Raw genomic sequence first — 13966 nt, 5'->3', positions numbered from 1 at the left:
CCAGATGTTTCTCTACATGGCATTTGTGTGCTGTAAATATGATACTTTTGCCCCGTGGTGATGTCATCACAGGGCAATAGTAACTTTTACAGCACAAAATGCCCTGATGTGAAATATCAGGAAAATAGGCGGAATATTTTATGGCATTAGATGTACATTGTAGTATGCCATGGGCATTAACTCTAGTCCTAAGGTTCGCTATACTGTGTCTCGTCTCAAGTTGAGAGTAACGCCATGTTAGATTTCACAGTGGAAGATTTGTGTCATGCATGATAACCAAATCCTGTGGCCTTCACCATTGGACTATTCCTATACGTTGGCCACGCATCTGTGTAAATGCACTGATTAGAATCTGCCACTTGAAACAGGAGGTCGCAATTTTATTGACGCCGACTTTTTGTAAATTTGGGACCCCCTTCCGAAGAAAATGCCAGCCCCTGTTACACACACGTTCAAAGGTGCCTTTACATCCCCCCCCCCCATTCGACACAAAAGTGGGTATCCATTCAAAGGGGTGTTGGTTACCCACATTTTATGTTGAGTGGAGGGGGGCAAGGAGAATCAGTGCAACCACATGAAGTACTGATGTCACTACCAGACTCGAGGTGAAACGTAAATACAGGGTATTTTGGTATTTTATCACCACAACTAAACAACTAAATAACTGATGTGATTGAGGAATAAATCAGCTTTCACATACATTTTTGGAAGTTGACAATTGACCGCAATGTTCTTTGAAATATAAGAATTTTACAAAACTCCTCATTTTTAAACCTTTCCACTTATACTAATATCAATTGATGATCTGTATTTGGAGTGCTAATCACTGCACATGAAGCATCTATTGTCATTGATATAGATACTTGACTCTGTGAAATGAAGTAGTTTCAATAAATTCTTTTATTTAAAAAAAAAAAGAGCTGTCAAATGTCAAAATTCAAGCAGTACTTATTCCTCAATCTCATCAGTTATTTGGTTATGTTTAGTTTTGGTGTTAAAATCCCAAAAAAAAAACATGTTTCCAGCAGTACAGTTTTTTTAAGGGACACCCTGTACAAGCAGGCAGACTGAAGCACAAATAATTTTAATGCAATTCACACCAATGGCTATTCAGGGATAGCAACATATTGATAGCTAGAAAGCTATGATTAGGATTTTTAAATCTTAAAAGTGACTTGGACTAAATGAAGGAGTGGAAAGTTGCAGAGACACAGCTCTGTTGCGGCTTTGCAGGATTGTTACTGACTTTGCTGATCAATGTATACAATAACATCATTGTGTCTTGGATGCAACTCTGGTCTGGAATCTCTTGTGGACAAGAGAAATCTCATGCGATAAAATATTCCACTTATTTCCCAGATGTTTCTCTACAGGGAATTTGTGTGCTGTAAATATGATACTTTTGCCCTGTGGTGATGTCATCACAGGGCAATAGTAACTTTTTACAGCACAAAATGCCCTGATGTGAAATATCAGGAAAATAGGCGGAATATTTTATGGCATTAGATGTACATTGTAGTATGCCATGGGCATTAACTCTAGTCCTAAGGTTCGCTATACTGTGTCTCGTCTCAAGTTGAGAGTAACGCCATGTTAGATTTCACAGTGGAAGATTTGTGTCATGCATGATAACCAAATCCTGTGGCCTTCACCATTGGACTATTCCTGTACGTTGGCCACGTATCTGTGTAAATGCACTGATTAGAATCTGCCACTGCAAAATCCAACATGGCGTTACTCGCAACTTCAGATGAGACAGACTACAGTTCGAAAATAAGGTTTGTAGTCTGAAAATGGCTTGCTAGTCTTAAAATTAAAAAGGGTTCACTAGTCTAAAGGTTATGCTGGTTTCATACTTTCTGCTGCTTGCCGCTGAGCGGCGTGACGCTTCATCATGTTGCTTTCACTTATCTGCAAGTGGAGCGGTAGTGGCATAACTCTGAAAGCCACTGTTGTTGCTCAGCACCGCTCCAAAATCACATTTTGTTCTCATACATCAGAGCGGCACCGCTCCAAGTTGACTTGAATTCAACGCCCAGCGATGCTGCCGCTTGGGCAAAGCGGTGGAGTGATCAAATATCGGCTTGCCGCTGCTCACCGCTAGCATTTCTTGTGCAACTGCGGAGTGAAGCAAAATCATCTTCAAAGTGGCAAGCAGCATGAAGGTATGAAACCAGCATTAGGGTGAGGTTTAGGGTTAGGTTAGGATTAGAATACGGTACTTGTGAACTTTTGGACTAGCGACCTTTAGGACTAGTAAACCAGCGGACCTTAGGACTAGCAGTCTGCGGAGCTAGGATTAGTGGATGTGGACCGTATCCACCAGTCGAATGACGGGAATGTTTTCATGTGTCATAACAAAAGGTATAATTATTGCCGAGTCATTTTCAACATCGGAGTTGGATTTCACTAAGGAAATGAGGCCTTCACCATTGGACTATTCCAGTTGAAATCCATACACTTCCTACCCTATGGAAGACATGACCTTAACCTTCCACACAGGGAGTGAGAATTTCAAATGTGACACGATCTGGTCCATGGGGGCCAAAGGCAGCAAATTTGAAACTGAGATAAAGGTAAAAATATGGAGTAAAAACCAATAAAATATATATATATAAGAAAATAGGCATAAAAAACTTCATAACTTTAGAACCAAGTATGCTAGACCTTTGGTGTTTTCAGTCAATGATAGCCTATTGTATGTATAATGTAATAATTACAGTAACTCAATTTTCAAAAATGCCTCCTTTGGCCCCCATGGACCAGATCGCGTCACAAATACGAGTTACCTGAATTTGTGACGACTTCCATTTGAAATCTACAATCCCTGTGTGGGAGATTATATGGTCATTTCTTCCATAGGGGTGTATGGATTTCAACAGGAATATGTTATTATTATTATTTAAAAAAAAGGAAAGCAATAATCATGAAGTTGAGAATTCAGATATTGTCAAATGTCTTTAGGGGAGCTATTGCAGACAGGGCACTTACTATTCATCCATTGCGTGGTTCCGCCATGAGCGAGGAGAGCCTCGATCTTGCAGCATGCATGAATGGGAATTGAACCAGTCATATAACATTGAGTACAGTTATGTAATTCTTCCTTTCATGTCTTGCCAGTTCAAGATGCTTCTTGTATCAAGACGGAACTGTGCAATAGGCGAATAGAGCACTATTCACCTTTAAGCAATATTATAACATTATCATACAAAATAGATTAGCAATTCTTTGACATAAAATGTTAGTTTTTACTGTCAGATATATCCCTTTTATTTTTGAGCGAACAACTACGGCAAAGCAAAGTAAATTGGAATTTACTACCAGCGCCAGATAAATCGCCAATACGTACCACTCCTTCGGTCATGTTATGGTAAGACCCTTTGTTGTGTAGATCACCGTCCTGCACGCGGTGTGTACTGTGTGTTATGAACATCGTGTATGCGTTCGACTAATAATTCCATCGTAATAATAAGACGCCGGTTCCGGCGCTTTATTCAAAATCGCGGATTTTGACAAAACTACAGCACCTAGAGTCTTGAATTTTGCAGGGTATATTGGTTTAATAAAGTACAATATAATCGTGTAAAAAGTGAATTAAAAAAATCAGTGAGGCGTCCTCCTCAGCAAATGTTATAATATGGCTTTAAGTGCATAAAGCATTCGGGACAAAACCAATGTTGACCTTTGAAGTGCAATATACATTTTAACAGGTCTTATTTCAGTAGTACAGAAGCAAGTTCATCTTTGAAAATTATTTGTTTCAAAGCTGCTCTAAACAAAGCTGCTCCAGGCATCACAACAAAATTTGTTCGATCTTTGGATCAACTGTTGATGTTGTTTCGATGCTGGTTATTTATGAAATATTAATTTATTTATTAAACTAATAAATTTAAAAAGGAAATTTTGAGTTTTCAGTTGTAAACACACATGAGCTTTGAGGCAAACAATTTTTAAAAATTGATATGGCCGTAGGTGACGGAATAAAACACCCTGTTCTACAGACGGACCTTTTATTAAGAGGGTTGGTCAGGCGTTTTCTGGGGTTTTTTTTGTTTGTTTGTTTTCTTGGACGCTTAAATATCACCAAAATCTGACAAATCTGAAAAATATCTGCACATTTTGGCAAACATGTTTTCTAAACGTGTTCAGGCAAAATTAATAAATTTTGGCCAAGAAACGGCTAAATTTACAGAAGTTAAAGTCATAATGTACGATCTTATAATATAAATTTGGTTAATTTTTTCAAACCTGATTTTTTGGCATATTTGTAATGTTTACATGTCACAACTTGCACCTAAATGGAATCAGCCAAATTTGTTGTGTTTGTAGGTAAACAGAGCAAATTTCGACTTTAAGTCATAATTCAAAGAATTATGACTTTATATCCTCCATAGAACTGCGTGTTAAGCGGCCAAAATAACAAGCAGTGTTTCTTTCACTTTACCTCGTTACTATCAGCTCAAAATGGACAGAAACCATTCCCGATAATTATTACTAGTATTATTTTAGCAATTTGAGTATATAATGACAAATTTAAAATTTGAAGGAAATCGTACATTAAGCCTTTAAGGGGTACTACACCCCTGTGGTAAATTTAGACTATTTTTGCATTTTCTCAAAAATGATAACACACTGGTAACAAAAGTTTTGTATATTATTGGGGCAAGGAATCCAATTACTACACTGAAATTTCAGTGACTCAAGACAAGCAGTTCAGTATATATGATAGGAAACGAGGTACATCCTAGCGGTACCTTATTTCTTATCATAAATAACAAACCGCTTGTCTTGGGTCACTGAAATTCCAGTGTAGTAATTGTATTCCTTGCCCCTATAAATATATATAACTTTTGGTACCACTGTGTTATTAGTTTTTGAGAAAAATGCAAAAATAGACACAAATTTATCGAGGGGTGTAGTACCCCCTTAAGCTAAATTGAAGAAAAAAATCTTCAAAATGCAAATTCTAGGACTGTTGGGCCCGTAGAACAGGGGGATTTTTTTTGTCGCCTTCTGGTATTATTTAGAGTATTTTTTTTGTAAACATTCTGTAAGATATTTATCATCAACCTTTTCTATTTGTAAGTAGAAAGTTTTTCTGTCAAGGTGATTCTCGTACAGTCAAGTTAGCTCAATCACTAAGGAGTTGGACTCTGGTGCATTTGTGTGTGGTGATGCAACAGTGGTGACATGGCGTGTCCAGGGGGGCTTTGGGTGCTGAAGCACCCAAAGCCCCCCCCCCACTTTGTTCAAAATCATATAAAATCATCTGTTTTTTGGCGATTTTAGCCATTAAGCCCCCTGCATAACTCTGAAAGCCCCTCTGAGCCCCTGCAGGAAAATATCCTGGACACGCCGGTGTGCAAGTTCAAACCCTGGCACAGTCTTGGTTCATCTTGAGGACTAATTGAGCTAAATTGAAATTCCCTTGAGCAAGAAACTGCTTAACTGTTTTGAATACCCATACGAGAACTTAGGGAGCTGAACCTGGCTGCAATGGTTTATTGTGGAATGAATAGGGTATGCGCTTATAGTGCACACTATTTTGATGCGCCATTGGTCAGAGTTTCATGGCGTGTCGTAAGCCACAGCAGTCAGCAAATTCCTATCAAGTGTAAATTTATGTACTAACAGGCTGGTGAGTTTATGCCTGTGCGTAGTGCACTATAAATAACTGTGGACCAAAATGTTCAAAACATTGATGCTAATCAATGTTATTCAGGGACTGCTTTTTGAGAGGAGCGAGAGCAATTGCTCCTCTACAGCTCCTCTTAAGATGCATTTGCAAGAGCCATTTATAGCTCCTCTTGATGACTCGTTAAATTCTTCACGGTTTAGTGACCACAGGTGCAGACAGCTCTTCTACAGAGACTAGACGAGCATTCTAGAGATCTTAACCTAATTCTCAATAGGCAGTCCCTGTGTTATATTGATGTATTTATAGTAACGATGCACTTGTCGGCTGCTACATGTGTCTCATTTCACGTAGTAGCTAGGAAGAAATACCAGACTCATCTCAAGCGGAGGTCACTTTAAATCTATGCTTTAAATCATCCCAAATCACATATGGTTTAGGAATACAGAGAACATTACTTAACCATATGACTTTGGGATGATTTGAAGTAACCTCTACTTGAGATGTGTCTGGTATTTATTCCTAGCTAAATATTACGTGAAATGAGACACATGTAGCAGCCGACAAGTGCATCGTTTTGATATGGATGTACACATATTATACATTTCTAAGTTTGTAAATAGGATGGTCAGGGCTGGATTTACCTTTGGGGGGACCCTCGCCCTGGCCAAAAGTTGGAGGCTCCCATACTCACCGTGAGCGAGGAATGCATGTGCTCTCAAGTTTTGGTTTATGTATACAAGGCCTAATATACGATCAACAGTGGTGGCTAAAGCATTCAAAGTTAGAGATAAGCATATTTGTTCCAAGTTTACTAGGACATTTACATGTGAAGCGTGCAAAAAAATTTCAATTTTATGCTATTTTAGCCCAAAATGAAGGCGAATATACAGGGCCAGTGAGCAGTGCAATTTTACCATATTTTGCCCAAAAACATGGTGTTTTGAGGCTAAATAGGAACATGCACAGGGCTATTTTGGGGGCCCAGGGCCCGGGCCCATCTGGCCCAATGGTAGATCCGGCCTTGAGGATAGTAATAGTGAATCTTAGGCTAGCTTACAATTACATCTTAATCAATCCTTTATGTTCCCATTCTTATAGTTCATATGATATTATATTCACTAATAAACACTCCCCTCTATATTATAAATGCTCCTACCATGTTTATCAACCAAATCGTGCCATAAATGCTGTCCAAAACAGGTTGGTTGAAGAAGAAAAAAGATTTTATTTATTTAAATGAAATGTTATTACTATGAGATGAGGTGAATTTAGATTTTTGGATTTGATTCCCCGAGTGGGGGTCTTGAGAATAGCGCTCATCTCCCTTTTTTTCGGATCAAGCATGGGTACCCGGCCAAAATCCAAGTACCGCTAGAACTTGTATCATGAATATGTGTATAGGTGAATCTGATTGGTGATTAAATCTTGGATCGAGAGATTTTATTAAAATACAGCACCTAGGCCTTGTTTTCCGTATATTTGTGATCCTCTCCCACAAAACCAGACAAAATTTGAAAATTGAGTTTTAGATGTCATCATTTAGTATAGGTCTTCAACTTTCATTTGATACCAAAATTGTGTTTCTAGGACATGTGGTCGATGGTCCTCATTCTACAGTCTTTCAACGGGAAGGGGGAAGCGGCACATAGAAAAGGCAAATGCAAGAAACATGGCTTTAAAGTTGTAAAATGACAAGTTAAGGACTTGGTTAGACTCAAAAAATGCAAAATTTGGGTGCTTTAGATGTAAAAGAATATTTTGTTTTCAGTGGTAGGTTAAAGTAAACATAAAGGAATCAAAAAATAATAACTGAAAAACAAATCGCTAAGGTTTTTCACCCCTTTCCCAACTTTGACTTGCCGTATCTCAAAATGCGACTTATGGCGGGTTTCGTCAGAGCTGGTCACATTTAAATTCATTAAAGTAAACTATACAAAAATCAACATTTTGTAGAAATATGAGGGCATCCTCTGGATCGAATATTACAATAATTGCATAGTTTGAGGTTTATTTATGTATATTTATTTTACAAAGAATATTTGCTAGGCACATGTAGAAGTTTTTAATTGGTATGCTGGAACTTTCACCTTGTCATGCTTATTATTTTTTTCAAAGTTTTGAAAAAAGTGCCTGTCAACTGCTCAGTGTCACAAGTGTGTAAGTGCAATAGCTGCCCTGTGAGCATTTGGCAATTTACATACAGTAGTACTCATCTAACATGGCAGCTACACACTGCAGCTATTGCACTATCTCACTTCTAGCACTGAGCAGTCGCTGTATTATTTGTAATAATTTGTTTTAGTGACTGTCGCAAAAGTATTTGCAGAGGTTTTTGTAAATAAATCCAAAGAAATATTGGGTAAAATGACGTTAAACAATGGCATTTTGTGCTACATCGTAATACTTTCTCAAATTGAATGACCAATATGTAGCTTTTAAAAGGGCATTTAAATGTGATCCACAGCCTCATCCCCCACTTTTCTCAAAAAAAGTTGAGATTTTTATATCACTGGAAACCTCTGGCTACATAATGTTTATGTACAAAATATTTCTTGCAGATTAATTACGTTTAGCAAAGATATCATGAAATTTGAATTTCGTTCTGGTGCACCAGAACGAAATTACAACGCATTGTCTATGGAGCAGTGTAATACACATAATCATGCATAACTCGCGAACGCAAAATCGGAATCAAATGAAATTTTGGGAATAGGTTTTTTTCGTGGATATCTAATGAAAAATGACATAAATAGAGGATGCTAGGATCACGAAATACTCCTTTAAGCTGCGTAAGGGTTTCTCTACCGGATGTCGATTTGTACCTAAATTCCTTCCCACAAGGTAATAGACATATTGCATAACAATACATGCACAGAACAATACATGCACAGTTCAGAGATTAATCCTTCTCCTTTGTTATATGCGTATGGTATTGGGGAAGGAATTTCGGTATAAATCAACATCTGGCTAATTGTAAAATTATGTCTAGGGATAGATAATGTCCAGGCATAAAGCTTTAGTGTTTTTAGAAACTTTCTTTGATAATTAGAAAACTGAAAAGTCACACAACTGCATTTGCATGGAACACCATTATTTTAAGCAACTTTTAACGTAATGATGTATATTCATACGTAGCGGTAAACATAAATAGAAAGCAAATTTATACTTCTACGCTACTCAAATTTGGTACACTTGTTGGGCGCTTTCACGGGTCAACCGGCGTCTTCAGCGGATGTTATTGCTCTGAAGATTGTTGTTGCTAGTGATGTAGTACCAGGACACCTCCGATGACGTCACAGATGTTGATGACGTCAAACTTGAAGATGTTGTGCCGCCCCCTTGGTTCCGAGGGGTCAGGAGATTGTCCCAGAAAGGGTCGATGTCTAACCCTTTGTCACGGTTCAGTCTGGGTCTTTTAGTTCTGATATGGATTGCTTCCAAGACCCTGCGATGGAAGTCCTTGGACTCCCTTTCTAACACTTTTACGTTCTCCCAGTCAATCTGGTGTCCTTTGCTCCTGTCAATCTTCAAAGCAATAACATCCGCTGAAGACGCCGGTTGACTCGGTGAAAGCGCTCCGGTGAGTGTACCAAATTTGAGTAGCGTAGAAGTATAAATTTGCTTTCTATTAACTTTTAACGTGTTATAAAGCTCTTGTTGTAATGACATATGTTGTGGTCAGAGGGGCTAAAAATGACCAAAATCTGTTGTGTTGTGTTAAGTTGCGATTGACCAATGAATTGGTGCCATTCTCTCATGAATATGTATGAAGTACAGTGTGTAATACAAATACTACATGGTTTGGAGGGAAATTTGGGAAAGGTACCAACTACAGGCCTTCCACCCGAACCTGAAGCCTAACGGTGAGGGGTGGTAGGCCTGTAGCCAGTACAGAGGGGGAATAGTGACTCTGAAAATGTCCCTGAAAATACAAGGCTGTATTGTCTCGAGACAGCAGGAAAGCACAACAACGCAAAGATTAGACTCCGCATTGCCCCCACGATCATGAGGACCATTTAATACACATAAGCTTATTTATAATAATTTCACAATCTCATAGAAATTAAGACTATATTGAGATAATAACAGATTTCATATCAATTAAACAAATTATATACATTGAGATGATTAATTGCAGCAAGCATTTGGAATTATTTATCATCTTCATATAAATCAATAAATACACGAATTATTGGAAAAATGTGTACAAGCCAACCATACAGGCTGGACAAACAAAAGTTGACTTCTAAATCACATTTAACCAAATTTCATCTTAAGCAAATCTTAAGCATATTTTAAACAGATAAATCTTTGGATCAAACAGAGGATTGGATTGGAAAACAGCATTTTTAACCGCAATTAAATAATTAGAAATCTCCAAAAGAATAAACAATGCCAACACTAGCAAACGAACATTTTGTATTCAGCAAGATACGGCATCAATGCTTAAACCATTTACTGATATATAATCCACTGGTATTGACAACCAAGTAAATAAAGATACTCCAAATAAGCAACAAAGCATTTATAACCCTGGTATAAAAGCGCGGTAGAAAGGGAGGAAAGCATGAAGGCAACCAATAGCCCACTATAAAAGCGCGGTAGAAAGTGGAGACAATCTACTGACCGAGATTCTTCAGGTTTTGAAGAAACTCCACCACCCTCAATAAAAATGCAGTAGAAAGTGGAGACAATCTACTGACGAGATTCTTCAGGTTTTGAAGAAACTCCACCACCCTCTATAAAAACGCAGTAGAAAGTGGAGACAATCTAAAACGAGATTCTTCAGGTTTTGAAGAAACTCCATACAAAGCTTTCAATAGCCCAATAAACACATTCAATACCAAAAAACACAGGAAAAAGGGGAGACAATCTACTGGCGAGATTCTTCAGGTTTTGAAGAAACTCCATACAAGGCATACAAAAGCCCAATAAAACCAACCAATACCATAAAACGCAGTAGAAAGTGGAGACAATCTACTGACGAGATTCTTCAGGTTTTGAAGAAACTCCATACAAAGTAATCAATAGCCCAATAAAACCATCCAATACCATAAAAGCGAGCGCGGTAGAAAGTGGAGACAATCTACTGACGAGATTCTTCAGGTTTTGAAGAAACTCCATACAAAGCTTTCAATAGCCCAATAAACTCAATACCGTAAAAGCGCGGTAGAAAGTGGAGACAATCTACTGACGAGGTTCTTCAGGTTTGAAGAAACTCCATTCAAAGCAATCAATAGCCCAATAAAACCAACCATTACCATAAAACGCAGTAGAAAGTGGAGACAATCTACTGACGAGATTCTTCAGGTTTTGAAGAAACTCCACCACCCTCTATAAAAAACGCAGTAGAAAGTGGAGACAATAATCTACTGACGAGATTCTTCAGGTTTTGAAGAAACTCCACCACCCTCTATAAAAACGCAGTAGAAAGTGGAGACAATCTACTGACGAGATTCTTCAGGTTTTGAAGAAAATCCATACAAAGCATTCAATAGCCCAATAAAACCAATCAATACCATAAAAGCGCGGTAGAAAGTGGAGACAATCTACTGGCGAGATTCTTCAGGTTTGAAGAAACTCCCCACCCTCTATAAAAACGCGGTAGAAAGTGGAGACAATCTACTGACGAGATTCTTCAGGTTTTGAAGAAAATCCATACAAAGCATTCAATAGCCCAATAAAACCAATCAATACCATAAAGCGCGGTAGAAAGTGGAGACAATCTACTGGCGAGATTCTTCAGGTTTGAAGAAACTCCCCACCCTCTATAAAAAACGCGGTAGAAAGTGGAGACAATCTACTGACGAGTTTCTTCAGGTTTTGAAGAAACTCCACCACCCTCTATAAAAACGCAGTAGAAAGTGGAGACTATCTACTGACGAGATTCTTCAGGTTTGAAGAAACTCCCCACCCTCTATAAAAAACGCGGTAGAAAGTGGAGACAATCTACTGGCGAGATTCTTCAGGTTTTGAAGAAACTCCATACAAAGCTTTCAATAGCCCAATAAAACCAATCAATACCATAAAGCGCGGTAGAAAGTGGAGACAATCTACTGACGAGATTCTTCAGGTTTGAAGAAACTCCCCACCCTCTATAAAAAGCGCGGTAGAAAGTGGAGACAATCTACTGACGAGTTTCTTCAGGTTTTGAAGAAACTCCACCACCCTCTATAAAAACGCAGTAGAAAGTGGAGACTATCTACTGACGAGATTCTTCAGGTTTTGAAGAAACTCCATACAAAGCAACCAAAAGCCCAATAAAACCAACCAATACCATAAAACGCAGTAGAAAGTGGAGACAATCTACTGACGAGATTCTTCAGGTTTTGAAGAAACTCCATACAAGCAATCAATAGCCCAATAAAACCATCCAATACCATAAAGCGAACGCAGTAGAAAGTGGAGACAATCTACGGACGAGATTCTTCAGGTTTTGAAGAAACTCCATACAAAGCTTTCAATAGCCCAATAAAACCATTCAATACCGTAAAACGCAGTAGAAAGTGGAGACAATCTACTGACGAGGTTCTTCAGGTTTTGAAGAAACTCCATTCAAAGCAATCAATAGCCCAATAAAACCAACCATTACCATAAAACGCGGTAGAAAGTGGAGACAATCTACTGGCGAGAGATTCTTCAGGTTTTGAAGAAACTCCATACAAAGCATTCATTCCCCTTCTATAAAACGCAGTAGAAAGTGGAGACAATCTACTAATGATATTCTTCAAGATTTCAAGAAATTCCACACAAAGCCTCTATTTTTAAGCATAAAGCAGCATAATTGGACATACCATTTTATTGGAGTATCTTTAACCATATTTAGTTACTGAATCACCCTTCCAGCTTTTGGGAGGGTGGGTGGGATTTTTTGGTCCATCAAGATCTCTAGGAGAACTATGGACATAACAAAGGAATTAAAAAATAAGACGGGAGACCTGAATGGCTGCACACCACTAAAGTGACAGCTGACTGGACAGAAAAACTGAGCTTGTTGCTATAACAACATAACAACAACCCCTAAATTAAAACTGACTTGACCAGGAGACCAAACACTTTAAGTGTACTTGAGAATGCTCAAGTGGAAATAAGAGGATAAGCCTCTACACCTAGATGCACATGACAGCCTAATGTCCCCTGCTGCTGAGACAATCTAGTTTTTAAAAGATTTGCAACTTTAAAAAACAGAATTATTTTATTTTATTACACCTCATACAAAGGCCTATTTATCATAGAATGGTGTCAATTCATAACATTTTAACATAAGGAGTTATACATGTAAATAGGCTACGTATCTAAATTGGCTTATCCTCAACATACCCTCTCCTCGGATTCCATAATTTGATACAACATTAATGCCAAGTCCTACCATCCACGGTACAAAAAGTTGCTTGTATAGCAGGGGGACACATGTCTATTATCTCTGGGGGACAAAACTATTGATTGGTAAGATAGGTCATATCAGTGGCATAGCGTGAGACCATAATGAAGGGGGCGGGGGCACCAGGCCTGATTTGCATTTTTGGCCATTTTCCTATGGGATTTTCTAAATTTTCAACTCAATGGGGGGTGGGGTGTGCCCCTATGCCACTGGGGATAAGTCAATTTAATGTTAGGCATAACACAATGTCGTCAAGTCACAATTTCTGCCCATGCACAGGACGGAGATTCTCACTTCCATCTTCACTCAGGCATCTTGAAATTATTGAGGTTGTATTTTGTTAGGAGTGCTTATCAGTACTAATAGAACCTACTTGACAATTTCAGACCATAATGGCAATTTGAAACACATGACGCGTCACACTCATTACATTGCTGGAGCAAAACCAAGTCTTTATCATAAGTTTTGATGCAAAATTGATTCTTGTTTTTTATTAAATGTTCATCTCACAGCAACAACCCAAATAGGAGAGGGATATTGCTGACACTTAAATTTGTTCGGCTTATAATAGGCAAAAATTATTTATTTTTTGTTACTTTGTGCGTCAATAAAGTCCCATCGTACGCTCGCGTAAATACACATAAGCGTGTGCCAGGCATGCATTACACAACTAGCTTAAGTACTGCGCCCAACTTAGTGTATGCCATTGTATATCGATATACGATATATGTCTCATTTTTTTCGCCCCAAACAAACTTTACCACCTTCCGCAGCATACATCAACTTAGTTCCTTTTCCACAAATTTTAATGCCTTTGTTTCTTGATGTTGTCAGAAAGGACCCGGATAACCTCAATTATTCCCCGTAGCTGGTGGGCGTAAATATACAGCGTGGTATATAGGGAGTGGGAATTCTCCTCATCTATTCCTGTGTGTGGATTCAGTATT

Source organism: Amphiura filiformis, chromosome 6 (assembly GCF_039555335.1).
Source record: "Amphiura filiformis chromosome 6, Afil_fr2py, whole genome shotgun sequence".
NCBI lineage: Eukaryota > Metazoa > Echinodermata > Ophiuroidea > Amphilepidida > Amphiuridae > Amphiura > Amphiura filiformis.
This window is presented reverse-complemented; position numbering follows the sequence as displayed.